A 17187-nucleotide genomic window follows, 5' to 3' on the forward strand; every position below is an offset into this window, starting at 1 on the left:
TAGGGGGTCGGTATGGCCGCCTGGGCCCAGTCTGGGGTTTCTGGGCGTGCCCGCCGCCGCCCGGCTCGCTCCACTGGGAAGGTGGGAGCTCGCCCCACTTCCTGTTTGTTCGGTGCGCTTTGTGACCATAGATGGTCAGGTCTGGGGCCGCGCGGAAGCCGCCGCCCCACGGTCTTGGAGTCCTTCTTCCGGGCGCGCAGGGTGTGGTCCCCGAGAATAAGATGAGCAGAATTAGGGGAGATGCTGCTCCACTCCGCTAAAACCTGCCTTTGGAAGCAGCCTCGCCCCGAGCTGGGCGTGTTCGGCCGGCCGCAGCTCAGTCCGAGGGAGGGTCTTCACGGTGGCTGCAGCCCGCAGGGGAGACTTCGCTTCCGTGCTCCTCGGGCCTGGGAATCAGAGCTTTGTTCCCACAAGGCTCACGCTTTCCAACCCGTAATTATCCTCCCACAAAGATTTATTTCCAGAAAAAATTGGCGAGTGCTACAGCTCCCACCCCTGCAGCTGAACGACTGGGACAGCTTCAAGCTTCAAGTTGAATGCAGGCGTTATATACCAGAGTCACTCATTCAACAAATACAGCTCTTATAATAAGAGCTACTATTTACTGCGCGCTGACTGCATGCCAGGCCTGTACTGAATGCTTCAAGTGCAATTTTATTTAATCTTAATAGGAACTCTCTGTGGTAGGTACCATTATGGCCTCCAGTTTTCAAAAGGGGAAGCTGAATTACTTGCCAAGGTCACAAAGTAAGAGGTGGAACTTTGAAAGGAACACTTCTGTCTCACTCTAAATCCCGTGAGCTTAACCTCTATGATAGACTATTCTGGAATCGCTTGAGGCAGTGATGCCTCTGGATGGGGAGACATCCTGGCTTAGGTGCTTTATAGGGGTTAGACTTTGGTCAAGTTACCTGACTCCTCTGAACCTGGGCTCTTTTCAATTCTATGACTCCCAGTATGTTTAAAAGAAAAATGACCGGGGCTGGCCCCGTGGCCGAGTGGTTAAGTTCGCGCGCTCCGCTGCAGGCGGCCAGTGTTTCGTTGGTTCGAATCCTGGGCGCGGACATGGCACTGCTCATCAAACCACGCTGAGGCGGCGTCCCACATGCCACAACTAGAAGGACCCACAACGAAGAATATGCAACTATGTACGGGGGGGCTTTGGGGAGAAAAAGGAAAAAATAAAATCTTTAAAAGAAAAATGACCACATGACAAAATATGGTACAAAAATTGTAGTTTGTTTTAAATATTTACATTGAACAAAAACACTATCACACAAACTTTAACTTTTTTCAGATATAACATCAAAAGGTTATATTTAAGTGCTTCAGGTATGTGAAACCCAGGGCAAATAGCCTCCCTGGCCCTCACTGTAATCAGCTGTACATTTAGCCCTTCTAAATCTCTTTCTGGATTAGAGACAGGAAATATCTAGACCATACATGCATTCTAGAGAAACAGGAGAGAGAGGATGAAACAAGAAAGAAAAGGAAAAAAGTTTCCCCATCTATAAAATGGGGATAATAATTCATGGAGTTATAATGAGAAGCAGAAGCAATAAGCTTTGTGAAACCATTCTCTAAAGCAATTCTTTGTGAAAAGTGCACACATGAATAAGTCACAATCCGTGTCCCTAAGGAACTTCGGATCTTTTAAGGAGTCTAAACATGTACTTATAACACTAGTGGGAGGCAGTTTGAGAGCAGTGTCTGTCACTTTTATTTCATTCATTTATTGATACACTGAAAAAAATTATTGAGTTCTTTCTCTGTGCTGGGCACCATGCTACTTTGTACCATGTACAACTAGGGGCATAGCAGTGGACAAGTCAAACCCTGTCACTGTAAACCCTCATAGAGCTTACAATCTGTTGTGGAAACAGGTATTGCCATCTGGAGAGGTCATCGGAAGACGTGCTGCCTACTGGCTTCCAGCTTTTTCCTCCTCCCTGATCTTACTTAGTGCCTCATCCGTGGTGGGCTCTCATCAAGCACATGTCCAGTGAGTGCCTTGAATTCAGAATAGTCATTTCCCAGGCTGAGATGGATGGGTGGAACATTGCAGAGCAGACACGTGTAAACAGTCTGGAGATGGGAGTCTGTGACTGGCTGAGGTGAGAGGCCGAGAGCTTCCTGTAGGAGAGGAATAGGAGATAAGGCTGAAAAAGAAAACAAAAGTGGTTGAGCAAGTTTTGCCAGGCAAGAGAGGTAAAACCTTAATGTGAAAGCAAGGAGGAGCTGGTCAGATTGCATTTTAGAGAGAGAACTCTAGCTGCAGTGTAGGCTATAGGCTTGAGTAGGCAAAGAAAAAGAGACACGGAGACTTGCGAGAAACCAGATTCAAAGATGCAGCAAGGGTCTGAATTAGGACTGTGATATGGAGATGCAGCAGAGTGGGCAATTCAGAAGATACCATTCTTTTAAAGGAGATAGGATAATGATGACAAGAAGGAAGACAGAGAAAAGCAATGATTTGAATATGAACCTTCACACTAGATCTAGTTCCCAGGGGATACACTCCCATTGAATACTACTTGTCCTTCCTGGTAGGTATCACAATCCTAGTTAAATAATTATTTGTGCAATTATCTTTTAATGTTTTCTTTCTCTGTAAGTACCTTGCAGTTAGAGTCTTTGCCTCTCTGACTCAAAATTGTTGCTCAATAGATATTTATGGTAAAATTTGACTAAATGAAAAGGATGAGAGGGGCCCAGGTGGCTCTGAGACTTAGAGCATGGGTGAGTGGAAGGTGGGAGGTAGACTGGATCGGGGTTTTGACCCTTAGACTTCAAAATCCAGCCTAGGAACAGAAAGAGAGAAAGGAAAGCAGTTACTCACTTTGCAAGCAAGATTGCCAACAGAGAGTTGATTTTAATTCTCATGCATGCCCCTTTACGTGTATTTTGTCACTTTCTTATTTTGCCTGGATTTCATCACATTCTAAACCTGCAGAATCACTTTGTCTTTGAGGGTACCACCCAAGATTCTTCCTTATCTCTCAAGAGTTGCAGACACAGAAGGCTGGTGGTTCATCTGGAGCGTTTCCCAGCCTGGCTCAGAGGATCGCCTGCATCTGTGCAGCCGGGCTCAGAGCCTGTCTGCATTTGGGCAGATCCTGTGTTCCCCTGACAGAAGGGGCTGATGACAGATCAACAATCATGTGAGCTCAACAATCCACATGAGCCCATCTTTCTTCCCCTCCTAGGATAGGGCCCCAGGCTGTGAGTTAGGGTCTCAGTCCAAAAGTTACAAGTTGGCAAAAGAAATATTGGCAATATAATGTAGTGGTTAAGATCTGTCCCTCTGACCTGAAGCTGAATCCCAACTCTGCCACTTACTGACTGTGTTATCTTGGTTAAGTCAGTGAACCTCAGAGAAGGATATTAAGACCTATCTTGAATGGTTGATATGAAGATTAGGAGAGAAAATTTGTAAAACACTTGGCTCACAGTAAATACTCAATGAATAGTAAGAATTATTATTCAATACAAAGAGCGTATTGTCTGTGTCCCTGGTGAAGGCCACCAGAAAGAAAAATAAGGTCTGAAATGTCAACACACTGGATGATGCCACCAGAACCACTGCCACTACTGCCCCATCACTAGAAAGGTTCCCCACAGTGTCTGCTTCTTGGTATCATTAACTTTTGATTCAAAGTCTGGGCCTGTGCCCTTGCCTGTGACAAAGAGAAATGGCAAGCAATAGGATATATTGGAGTATGTGAGGAAGCCATTTGGTGTAAACCTAATTTAGCCTAACTTTGTTTTTCCAAAAGGGCCTGACGTGGCCAGTGGGCATGCATTGTATATCTGCTTTAAACATTTCCTATGGCAAGAACAAATGCTCTTAAGATAAAGGTGTAACTTCCGCCACATTGGCATTTCCTTAAGGATAAGCACCTCTTTCCTGAGGCTAGGAACTGCTGCGCTCACCTTTGACCACCCAGCTCAAGACAACAGACCTGCCACCCTGCTGTGTCCACCGAGACAGCAGACCTACCTGCTGTTTCCATCAATTGCTGTGCCGACAGAGCAGTCTCGAGACTATTGTAAAAGGGACATTTCAATCATATGTGAAACATCCTCTCTGGGGGTATATAACCACTCTGCGCACCCCACTTCTTTGGTGCCCTTTCTTTCTTTGGGAAGAAAGGCCCCGGGCCATGGTCCTCACATTTTAGCTCAGAATAAACTCTCCCAAATTTTCATTTATAGATTGGTTATGGATTATTTTCATCGACAGCTGCAAGTAAGACTAGATAAATCAGTTAGGAATATGAATGCTTTTGGCTCCAGATAACAGAAAACTTGACTGTGGCAACATAAAAAAAAGTATATTTTTCTCACATACAAGAAGGATGTAGGTAGACAGTTTTACTGGCTCAGCAATGTTAAAGCTGATGTCTCTGTGATTCAGTTTGACTTACCCTTATGTTGCAGCGTGGCTGCTGTAGCCCAAGCCAACACATTGTGTTTAAGGAAAGAGGAAAGAGGAAGGGGAAGGTGCAGCGTCTGAAAGTGGAAAGCTAAGATTTTCTAAGGAACTCTGCAAAACCCACTCTGCCTTCTTTCTCGTAGCCAGAACCGGCAGTCAACAAATATTTCAGCTTCCTTGTCCCTCAGAGGAATACTTCCAAGGTGCGCATTTCCCAGTTTTTCTGAGGATCCCCAGAGGGACCAAGCCCTGGTTACCCACAGCAGTAACCCACTCATTAATGAACCTTTATTGGCTTTTCTCCCTTCCTCAACTCACTTGTCTCAGGGAACCCAAACGAAAGAGAATGGGATTGGCTGGGTCTACGACACTAGGAATGTGACAGTGAGCATTGTTACTTTGATGGTATAAGGTAGCACTCTCTCTTTGTTTGGGCTATTGCCCAAATATATGAAAGGGTTGCAGATGCTGAGTGTTCAATAAGGATAGATGTCCATGATGATAAACCCCTGGGACTGGCCAACATCAGCATATACCGTTCTTTCTATATTTACACTTCCAAAAATGAAATGAAACAAAATGCTTAACTAAAACAACACTCTCTTTTATAACCTAAATTTCATCACTACACTCACCCCCTCACCCCAAAAAAGGAATCAACCAAAGTCTCATCAGTTACTTCCTCCAGCTCCGAGTCCAGCATCTCTGACTAATGTTCCTTCTTCTTCCAGTTCCATAATGATCCCGCCTCAATGTTCTTCAACCTTTGGACTGAACTAGGCAACCACCACAACATACCACACCCTGTATATATTGGTTGGGGTAAGGGAAAGGAAAAGAGAAGAACAGTAGATACACTATGTAATTATTGAACTGTAATGGCAAAAAAACCTTTCTGTAACTGATCACAGGGCCTTAGTTGATGGTTTTGACTTCACATATCCAGTACCAATTCCACTTCATCAGAGTCATGGTGATGGGAAAGAGAAAGAGGGCATGAAGGAGGCATGCCACTGTCTTAAAGGCCCTGATCCAGAAGTGGCATATGTCACTTCCACTTATACTGCATTAACTAGAACTTAAGCACATAGTTGAGGCTATAAATGAATTTTCTGTAGATGACCCAAACCTTTCTTGAGGGATTGCAGACCTTGGTGGTCCTGCCTCTATAATCCCATAATTTTCTGCACTAAACATGGCAGAACTAGGAAGTACCCCAGGTAACCTCTGAATTATAATTCTCCCTCCCTCTATTGTATTGTGACAATTCTCTTTTGCCTTGATAATAGGCTCATTCACCCTAGCCAGCCGTCCTAATCAGAGATATTCAGGTAAAGTTTACCAATAGCCTCTCCAGGGGCAAAATTCCTGATCTGTAGCATTTGACAGTTTCCATAGTGTAAATATCCCCACTATGGCTAGTTTTAAGCTACCAATTTTATGTCAATGAACGTGGAGTTGAGAAAAATGCACTGTGGTGTGTGGAACAATGGCTCTGCAAAGATGTCCACATCCTGATCTCTGGAACCTGTGAGTATGCTATCTTAGATGGCAAAAGGGATTTTGTCGATGTGATGAAATTAAGGATTTTGAGATTGAGAGATTATGCTGGATTATCCAGATAGGCCCAATGCAATCACATGGACCCTTATAAGGGAAAGAAGGAAGCAGGAGAGTCAGTCAGAAAAAGACGTGACAATGAAAGCAGAAGTCTTAGTGATGTGATCAAAGAATGTGGGCAGCCTCTAGAAGCTGGAAAAGGCAAGGAACAGATTCCCCCTAGAGCCTCTAAAAGGAACACAGCTGTGCTGACACCTTGGTTTTAGCCCTGTGAGACTCATTTCAGATTTCTGAACTGCAGAACCATAAGATAATAAATTTGTGTTGTTTTAAGCACTAAATTTGTTACAGCAACAGTAGGAAACTAATATATGCACACAATCGACTCCTGTAAGCCTGTGTGAGCTGGCTCTGGCACACCAGTGAATTAATCTTTTTTTTCTTTCCTGCTCACCTACAGGCATGACAAGCCCAAATTGGCAAATGGCGGCCTTAGTTTCCAGTCCAATGGAACTATTTTCATGTCCTCTGGTGGAAGCATTCCTCCCTTGGTAATAAAATTTGTGAATAGCCATGCTCAGAATCACAGAGATATAAAGATAAACATTTAAAAGTATTGAATTAGGTATAATAGAATTGCCACTCCACATTTACCCTTTTCTTCTGGGATCCATCTATTTTGGCTATTCGTGAAAGACTACCATACATTGGTTGCTGGTTCAGAACTTATGATGAATCCTATAAAATAGAAATTCAGGGGCCAGCCTGGTTGCCGAGTGGTTAAGTTTGTACTCTCCGTTTCGCTGGCCCAGGGTTTGGCCGGTTCAGATCCTGGGCACGGACATGGCACCACTCATCAGGCCATGCTGAGGCAGCATCCCACATGCCACAACTAGAAGGACTCACAACTAAAAATATACAACTATGTACCAGGGGGCTTTGGGGAGAAAAAGGAAAAATAAAATCTTTAAAAAAAAAAAAAAGAGAGAATTTCAATCTGGCAAGGTGTTTTCTCACTGTTGGCCATGTATGGGCACTTTTTGTGACTGTCAGCCTACCTTTCTACTCCAGCCTTTTCTCTGGCTACCAGGTGCATGCAGGTGTGACCTGACAGTCCAAAGCTTCAACTGCCTTCTCCAAGTGTCTTGCTTTCCGTCCCAGGGCTTCTCTCATGGATCACAGGATGCCTGTAGGAACTTGCACAGCCATTTGACTCCTGAGTCAACCTGAAAGCGCCAACTTGAGAGTGTGAGGGAGTTAACTAGCAACTGGGAAACCCTTGACCAATGAGGAGCACGAGCTGGTGAGTAAATACTCCCTTCTTCCTTCCCTTGATTGGACAATTAAGAAGCACATTCTGTACTACCTCAGAGCATGTCCGGGGGAACTGAGCCCCACATGCCCAAAGCAGTGACCTTCTGGATCACTCATCCTTGAATTGGTTTTCCTGGTTTGCCTGTTTCACTCTTCCTAGTCTCTAACTCCTGTTCCTCGGAATCACTTCTGAAAATAAACTACCTGTTTGCAAGTCCTTGTCTCAGGCTCTGCTTCTGGGAGAAATTAAGTCTAAAAGAGTTGCTAGTAGAAGTGACCCTAGAAAGCAGGTTCTCAGGATGGGATTCTAGAACTGGATCTGAACCTAATGCGCACCCCATTCCTGCTGGTAAGTGGAGTGGTGATAACCCTTGACATACAGTAGCCCCATTATTAGTAAAATTCTTACCAGTGGTATATTGTAATAAGGTGTAGAAGGAAGGTGAAGCATCAACTTAAGAGGCAAAGGTGGCATTTGAATGGCCTGGAGCAATGGTATCATAAGGATTATGGTACTACCTGGCTTTTGTTAATGACTTTTGAAGTCTTGAAAAAAAATATAGGATCAGGTTAACTGTCAACACAAAGATATATGTCAACCTTGATTTGAGTGTCATACTGAATTATACTGGTTCACTTCTCCTCCTCCTTCATCAGTCTTATCTTTCTGTCCCTTTCCCAGTCTTCTCTGCTGCATGTGACAGTTCCTAAAAGTTCAGCCTTAGGTTCTTTATTCCTTGCTCTTTCCAGTGATGAATTACCTTTGTCTCATGTCTTTAGTTATTATCTTCATTCCAGTGTCTCTCTGGTGTGTCTGCCATCCTTTTAGGTAACTTTAGGTTCTTGAACATCTTGCTTCGACTGTGCTAAATGACATTGGACAGTGTCAGAAAATCGCCACAAGATGGCAGTCTTGCCAATTTTGGCCGCGTTGAATCCAGTTACTGGGTCCAAATTGGTGGAGGGGTAGGAATGACTTATAATAAGATTTTAATCTTATTTATTTAACATTTGTTGAGAGGCTGCTCAATATCGGATCTTTTAATATGTTAGTATTTTTAAAAACTATTCCCAAAAGTTAAGTGTAATCCCCTTTGCAGATGAGAAAACCAAGTTCAAGTGGTTAAATTGCCAAAAGTCAGGACCTAGATTTGAAACCAGTTTTCTGACTCCAAGCCCAATTCTCTTTCCATTGCATAAGTGAATCTCAAGCTGCAACAGTATTATTTAAGGTTTTTTGTTTTTGTTTAATTACAAGTAACTGAAAACCAACTTGAGCCAACTTAACAGCAACACAGCAAAGCATTTGGGAGTGCCTCATGGAAATTTAAACAGAAACAATGCCTTGGTTTTAAAAGACAGAATAGAGCCAGGAACCAGAGAGCCTTCAAAACTTGGGGGAGGAGGGACAGAAAAATGGGGGAGGGGAAGAGAAAGGGAGAGCTGGGGAGGCCCAAGAGATTAAGCTCTGTCCCATCCTCCGTTCAACTAGAGTAGCTCCATTTTAATGTGTTTAACATACTGGGGCCCCATGCCAGGTTCTATATGAAAAATAAGGATTAGATAGATGTATTAAACAATACTTTTAAGACTTTATTTTTCCTTTTTTTCCCCAAAGCCCCCCAGTACATAGTTGTGTATTTTTAGTTGTGGGTCCTTCTAATTGTGGCATGTGGGACGCCGCCTCAGTGTGGCTTGATGAGTGGCACCATGTCCACGCTCAGGATTCGAACCAGCAAAAACCTGGGCCACCAAAGCAGAGCTCACGAACTTAAGCACTTGGCCACGGGAACGGCCCCATAGATAATACTTTTAAACCACTGGTGTAATGTATGAAGCCATTCCCAGATCATTGGACATTTAGGGGCTGTTGGGTTTTTTCTAACTTTTCCCTCTAATAAGTAAAATTGTGATGAATTTTCTTTCATATTGTACTAGGCAGTGCATGAAGTCATAAAGTACTTTCATTTCCCCTGGCCCTTACAACTTCCCTTCAGGGAAGAACGGGAGTGGAGGGTGGTAACCTCAGAAATTCCTAGCCTTTGCCCAAAGGCCAGTGCTACTTGGGACTTCCCTGATTGTCAGCCAGTACAGACATACCTAATGAGCATCTAATGACATGCCAGGCACTACTAGGCATTGTGGATACAAAGGTGGATAAAATAGGCATAGTCTGTCATCCTGGAGCTACCAGTCTAGTGGGGAAGACAGACATGAAACAGATATTCCACTAAATAATTACAAGAAGCACAAGCAAAATATTGCCAAACAGAAGTTCAAGAGGTTAAGGAAACACACAACAGAGTGAGCTGACTTAATATGGGGTGATTAGGGCCTGAGGAAATGTTATTTACTCTGAGACTTGAAGGGTGAGTAAGAGTTAGCCAGACAAAGAGAATGGAGAAGAACTCTTTGAGCAGTGAAAAAGTGTAAAGGCCCAAAGGTGAGAGAATCTTGGCAGGTTCAAGGGAGTGAGAAAAGATCGGTATGACTGGCCACAGAAATTAAAGCGATTGAGGTGAAAGAGACAGCAGGGTCCAGATCATGCAAAGTTTTATGAGCTATATTAAGGATTTTGTAATAAATTCCAAGGGTATAGAGATCATTGAAAGACTTTAAACTGAGGAAATGCATGGTCCTATTTGTGTTTGAACAAGAACATGCTAGTCATAGCATGGAGGGCCAAAGTGGATGCAAGGTGGCCAGCAAGATTGAGGCAGAGAGGTGATTGGGAAATCCAGGCAAGGGATAATGATGGCTTGGACTACAGGGGCAGCAGTAGATGAAAAGAAGTGGGGAGGTTGGGGAGTGAGTGATCTTAAGAGGTGGAAATTACAGGAGCTAGTGATTGACTGTCTATGGGGGCATGTGATTTTGGGTGAGTAGCCAAGTAGACTATTAATTTTCTGGCTGGAGCAGCTGGGTAGATGGTTTTTCCTTATAGACACTGGGAACATTGGAGGAAGAACAAGTTTGATGGGGAAAGGTGATGAGTTCTGTTTTGGACATGTTCAGTTTGAGATGTCTATGGTATTTCCTGAATATGCAAGTAGACATAGAGAACTGGAGCTTAGCGGCTGGCCCAGTGGCGCAGCAGTAAAGTTCACACGTTCTGCTTCGGTGGCCTGAGGTTTGCTGGTTCAGATCCCTGGCCTGGAACTACACACCACTTGTCAAGCCATGCTGTGGCAGGCGCCCCACATATAAAGTAGAGGAAGATGGACACAGATGTTAGCTCAGGGCCAGTCTTCCTCAGCAAAGAGAGGAAGATTGGCGGCAGATGTTAGCTCAGGGCTAATATTCCTCAAAACAAACAAACAAACAAACCAAAAAAAGAACTGGAGCTTAGAAGACAAATCTGGCCAGGTCACTCTTCCCACCTCATTCCTCTGACAATAAAAATATATTGTCCCTCCCCACCACCCATAGCCAGGCAAGTGACTTGACTTAGTTCACAGCAAGAATCTTCTGCAGCATTTCATAGATCCAGTGTATGCAGATGAGATTCAGCTTTGAGGGTTCCTGATGGCTTTTTAGTCTTTAATGGTGTGTGTACCAGTCTCACGTTTGGCCAAAACCTCAGGATTCTCCTTCTCCTTTTGTCTTACTTCATGGTCTAGAAGAACCTCCTCACCATCTCCTGTCTCCTAGACGGGAGAGCAGCTGCCCTTTCTTCTGTGCCCTCTGCGGGAAGAAGGAATTTGCGTGGCACGTCTCACCTCCTCCTTGAGGGATGACTTTCTCTCGTAAGAAACCTGAGTCCACCTATCCCACCTCTCTTTAAGTCTGTATCCAGAGCCACTAGCCCAGGAGAAAGCTTGGTGACCTATAGTTTCCTGCCAACCTCATGCTCTTATGTCCTTCCCCAGCCCCGCCCTTAAATATTACAAGCTTATGACAGTTTGTATGTGCTCAGCCAATGGGCAGAAAACCTGGAAAGAATTTCTAGACTTTAGCCCGCCAGTTTGTCTGGTTTGACTAACCTGCTGAGAGCTAAAACTGGCACCTGTTGCCCCTGTGCCTTCAGGGTGGCCGAGTGGGGCAGAGTGTGCCACTATCTGAATATCAGGCACCAAGTGGCACGTGGGTGATGCTCATGTGACTGGGTAGAGCTTTGGGGGTAGGGCGGAGGTTAACTACTATTTTTTGACCATGATCTCTTTCCCCTTCCTTTTTTTTTTTAAAGTTAAATAAATGGATGAAAATTAAATAATTCAAGCCTTGCCCTCAAAATGAAATTTTTTTAGTATTGTTTAGCAAAAACAATAAAACCGAAATTTTTATAATCATCATCAAAAAAAAAAATCTGGCCAGGAGGTATGAATTTAGGAGTCCTAGGATTGAAGAAGTATAGAGTGAGACAAGAAAAGGGTCAACCAGAGCTACTGAGGAGGTACATTAATAGTGAGTTAGAAGAGAAGCCAGAAAAGGAGATTCAGAAGGAACAACCAGAGAGGTAGCAGGAAATGAGAAAAACACATGGTTCAAGAAAGCCAAAGGAAGAAAACGTTTCCAAAAAGCAGTAGATACCCACACTAAATGCAACAGAGTGATCAAATAAAAGAAGATGCCAAAGGGTCCATTGGATTTAGACATACGGTGGCCATTGGTGGTATCATCAACAGCAATTTTGCAGAATGGTAGTAGGCAGAGATGAGCTAGGAGTGGGATGAGAACTGAGAGGTGAGAAAGTGGAGACAGCAGTGTAGGTCGCTCTTGAAAATTCTGCTCTGAAAGGAGACAGACAAAAGTGGTTGGAAGGGGACATTTATTCGTTCATTCACACAGTTTTTCTAGGTAAAGATTGTGGAGTCATATTTAACTCTCTCTCATGTCCTACTTCTAATAGGTCAATAAAGCCTGTCAGTTATAATTTCAAAAAAAAATATATATATATATATATATTTCTTTTTTGGTGAGGAAGATTGGCCCTGAGCTAACATCTGAACCAATCTTCCTCTGTTTTGTATGTGGGATGCCACCACAGCATGGCTTGACATGTGGTGTGTAGGTCCACACCCGGGATTCGAACCTGTGAACCCTGGGACACAAAAGCAGAGGGCATGAACTTAACCACTATGCCACCGGCCAGCCCCCTCAAAATATATTCTGAATCTCACCACTTATTACTATCTCTACTACTACCTACTCCAAACCACCACTGTCTCCTACCTGGACTATTTTAAGAGCCTCTTAATTTATTTCCTAATTGGTCTCTCCCTCACACCCCTTCCCTACATAGCGGATCAGTGAACTAAAGAGGCAAGTTATTTCTCCCCTACACACATCATACATACAATGGCGGGAAAAGCATAGGGTAACCTCTGTAGTCATTGCCCTTCAAAAAGAGGGAGAGCGAGAGGCATACCACAGAGCCAGTTCTGAAATACAAACAGTATATGTTGGTTAGGGCTTAGTCCAGTTGCCTGAGAGTCATTATTGCTCACTGTGATTTTTGGCTCCAGGGTCTGGGTTCTTGGTTCTTCCCTCTGAATCATCCTTTTTTTTCCATAAGAAAATTGAGTTTGAAATTGAGTAGCCTTCTCAGCCTGTTTCCTGCCTGTGAAAGGGAAGGGGTGCAAAGGACTCTTTTCATTTTAACAAAAGCCACTCCAGCAACTCTCTTTGAGATAAGCTCTTCTCTACCTTGGGCTCCTGAGAGACTGCTGTGAAATAACATCTTTAAGATCTTTGGAGAGGGGCCAACCTGGTGGCACAGTGGTTGAGTTCACGTGCACCGCTTCAGTGGCCCAGGGTTCGCCAGTTCGAATCCTGGGTGTGGACCTACGCACCGCTTATCAAGTCAGGCTGAGGCAGGCATTCCACATATAAAACAGAGGAAGATGGGTATAGGTGTTAGCTCACGGCCTGTCTTCCTTAGCAAAAAGAGGATTGGTGGTAGATGTTAGCTTAGGGCTAATCTTCCTCAAAAAAAAGAGAAAAAGATCTTCAGGGAGACTTTTTTCTATCTGACAGTTTTTATGAGGCAACTCCTTTGATCTTTTTGAAGTCTTAACTCTTAACTTCATTTTTGGATAATGTTTTCTTGACAGTGTCTTGGATTTTATTTTTGCCAAGAGCCATTTCTTAATTTTAGAATCATTTACCATTTGGAGAAGGTGACGATGAAAACCAGTTTTATATTCAAGTACAGCGAGTCCTGGTCCTAGATAGATATGTAGAATTTATTGAGATATTCAATAAATTTATGTCACATACAATTCACCCACTTAAAACATACAACTCAATAATTTTTAGTATATTCACAGACTTATACGACCATTACCACAATCAATGTTAGAACATTTTCATTACCCCAAAAAGGAACCTGGTAGCCATTAGCAGTCACTCCCCATTTCCCCCCAAACCTCACTGCCCAGCCATAGGCAACCACTAATCTACTTTCTGTCTCTATCGATTTGCCTATTCGGGCGTTTCTTATCAATGGAATCATACAATATGTGGTCTCCTTTATATTTAAGTTTATTTTCAGTTTCTCTCTCTCCTCTCACATTTTACCATGAGCAGCATGCCATTTATCATAGGCAGCTGCCTGAGAAAGCAGGGAGCACTCTGAGTATTCTGCCCACAAATCTCCTTGGCTGGATAATTGAGCTCATTAGGGACATTTCTTCTTCTCCATATTACCTCACATGAAAACAGTGTTGCCGAACTTTCTGGGAAATGATTGCCCTTCCTTCAGCCCTATGACATTTTCCTCACTTTCCTTTGTGATCCCACCGACTACCTCCTCCAGGCCCTTGAGGTTTCATTTAACACTCTCACTGAGGCCCTTTTTCTAAGAGATCCTTCAGCCTCTCTGCCATGCAGTTCCAAAGCCAGTGCCACATATTTTAGGCTTTTTTTTTATGGCAGCACTCATACGAAACGGTTTCATTATCTATTGCTGCATAATGAATCACCCCAAAACTTAGAAGCTGTATAAATTTGAGTCCTGTCACAAGTGAGAAAGCCAAGGACGGAATCAGCAATCCAAGGGGGAAATGCCTGTCAAAGACAAAGATGAGAGGAAGCGGAAGGAGACAGGGAGAATCTTCAGATCATGATGCAGGACAGACACTTGTGAAAGGAGGACTAGGCAAGGAGAGCCTCAGAGTGCAGAGCAGCTCTGAGAAAGCCTTGGCCAGGCTGATTTCCCCTTAGAGGAAGCCCACATGAGACAGAATCAGCCCAGCTCTAGTAAGGCTACTGGGTGGACTTCATCCAGGGAGAGCGTGTCTTGACACGGATGCCATGGCAAATCCCAACAGTATAGCATTTGGAAGATGTTAGCTACCTACACTCCTCACAGCAGTTCTCTTCTTGAAGGTAAATCTAAGAAGTCATGCACACAGCCCACCCCTTGCTGACATAGTCCATCCCTTGTCCTGCTGAGGGATCCACTCCTCCACACATCCTCGGAGAACAGCTCCTCTTCTGTGGTTGTCACAGGCCCCTTTTCCTGAGGGGAAACTTGGAAGAAGGAAGTTAATGGGATGAACTGTAATCCCCATTGCTGCAGATGGTTGAGTTGTCTTTCTTTTTTTAAATTAATTTATAGACTCTCATTGCATACTGCAATATACAATAATAAAGGTATTAATCCCCTTTCAATGTCATACATTGCAAACATTTTTCCAATCTATCTTTTGGCTTTGTTCTCTTTTCCCCTATAATAAAACATGGATTTTTATGAGGTCAAATAAACCTAACTTTTCCTTGATCTTACAAGTTTTTCTCTTGTTTAAAAGGTCTTTCTAAATCTTAAATTATGGGGTTAACTTCAAAATATTATTTTAAAATTTAATTTTTTGTTTTTACCTTTAAACTCTAATGCATCCAGAATTTATTTCTGAATGTAGCGCGTTTGGGAGTCCAATCTTATTTTCTCTCTGGTGGATGCCTCATTGTGCCAGCGCCATTTATTACATAAATCATACCTTCCTCACTGAATTAAAATACCATTTTGTCATTACTGAAATTCCCCGACAAGGGAAGTCACAGTCGCCACAGTCGGAGCCGCCGCCGCCTGGAGCAGCCGGCACCCCCGCCTCGCCGCCCCCCTCCGCGCCCCCCGGCGGTCGGAGAAGACCTTCAACAGCCCCGCGCCTTCAAACAAAGAGAAGACGCCCGACTTATCCCAGAGCAGCGTCCAACCAAAATCCCGGTGATAACAGAACGATACAAGGGTGAGAAGCATCTTCCTGTCCTGGATGAAACCAAGTTCCTTGTACCTGATCATGTCAACATGAGTGAGCTCATCAAGATAATTAGAAGGCGCTTACAGCTCAAGGCTAATCAAACCTTCTTCCTCTTAGTGAATGGATACAGCATGGTGAGCTGTACACGCCGATTTCTGAAGTATATGAAAGTGAGAAGGATGAAGATGGATTCCTGTCCATGGTATACGCCTCTCAGGAGACATTTGGGCTGAAATTGTCAGTGTAAGAATAGAAAAATGTGTCTGTTCTAGAATTTTTTAAACCCTTACTAAGGAAAAACAAAGGAATGTTACCAACTGAGATGGATCAGTTCATCTAATCACAGATCATCAAAACAGTAGTGTTCCTGCCTAGGAGTTTTAGGAAGTTGTTTTTTTGTACTTAAAGCAGAAAAACTGAGCTGCAAATGAGCACATTCAGCTTTGGAAAACTATTATTTAACCTAGGCTGTCTTGTTTTCAAATTTAGAAGTTTAAAAATAAAATACTTTGCATTCTGAGTTGCCAATAAAATAGACCTTCAAGTTATTTTAAGGCTCTTTCTCCAGTAGGAACTTGCAATTTGAGCATTTAGAGACATTAAGTCTCCTCTCTAGGTTCACAGAACCTGCCGACTTTTTATGGAAGGGTTTCTACTCAACTAGAGAAATCTCCTCAAGAGGATCTGCAAGCATAAGTTGTCAAGCATGGCCCCCCAAAACGCCTTTCCATAATAATTGGCAAAAAGCAGGGCAAATGGGGGTGTATGAGAAAACTCTGAACTGCTGTCTGAGGTTCCTGATTCCTGATAAGTACACCCTACGTTGACGCTCTTGCAGTGTAAGTTCTGATTTGTTCCCTAGATAGTTACACACAGAGAAGCACCACTGCTCAGTAGGAACCTTGAATAATTTATAATTTTGATTTAGTTTCTCAAAAAGCCCAGAGAAAAAGAGTGATATTTCTTCTGTTTTGGATGTTTTTTAAGAGCTCATACTAGAGCCTGCTTGGGTAAATGAGCAAGCAGTTGGCTCAGTTTCATTCTTAAGGACAGTGCTAGGAACTATAGAATATTGAAACGAAAAGTGTTACCGTTCAGATGCACTTCCTCCACCATTTGGCTTAAAGCTGTAGACGATCCATGTTTTATGTTAAGTGTGTGATTAAAATATGTTATGGAAAAGTTACAGCATTTTTTTTTATTGAGTTTATGATAGTTTACAATCTTGTGAAATTTCAGTTGTACATTATTGTCTGTCAGTCGTGTTGTAGGTGCACCCCTTCACCCTTTGTGCCCACCCCCCACCCCACCTTTCCCCTGGTAGCCACTAATCTGTTCTCTTTGTCCACATGTTTAAATTCCTCATATGAGTGGAGTCATACAGAGATTGTCCTTCTCTACCTGGCTTATTTCACTTAACGTAATTCCCTCAAGGTCCATCCACGTTGTTGCAAATGGGATGATTTTGTTCTTTTTTATGGCTGAGTAGTATTCCATTGTTTATATATACCACAGCTTCTTTATCCAATCATCTGTTGATGGGCACTTAGGTTGCTTCCACATCTTGGCTATTGTGAATAATGCTGCAATGAACATAGAGGTGCATGGGACTTTTGGAATTGCTGATTTCAGGTTCTTTGGACAGATACCCAGTAGTGGGATAGCTGGATCGTATGG

At 43.3% G+C, this 17187-nt stretch overlaps 1 pseudogene; it reads left to right on the forward strand.

Moving 5' to 3' along the window:
• The first annotated feature begins 12 nt into the window (after positions 1 to 12).
• Positions 13 to 15898, forward strand: LOC106823109 (microtubule-associated proteins 1A/1B light chain 3B pseudogene; annotated as a pseudogene).
• The last annotated feature ends 1289 nt before the right edge of the window (positions 15899 to 17187 follow it).

This window comes from Equus asinus, chromosome 5 (genome assembly GCF_041296235.1).
Source record: "Equus asinus isolate D_3611 breed Donkey chromosome 5, EquAss-T2T_v2, whole genome shotgun sequence".
Taxonomy (NCBI): Eukaryota; Metazoa; Chordata; class Mammalia; order Perissodactyla; family Equidae; genus Equus; species Equus asinus.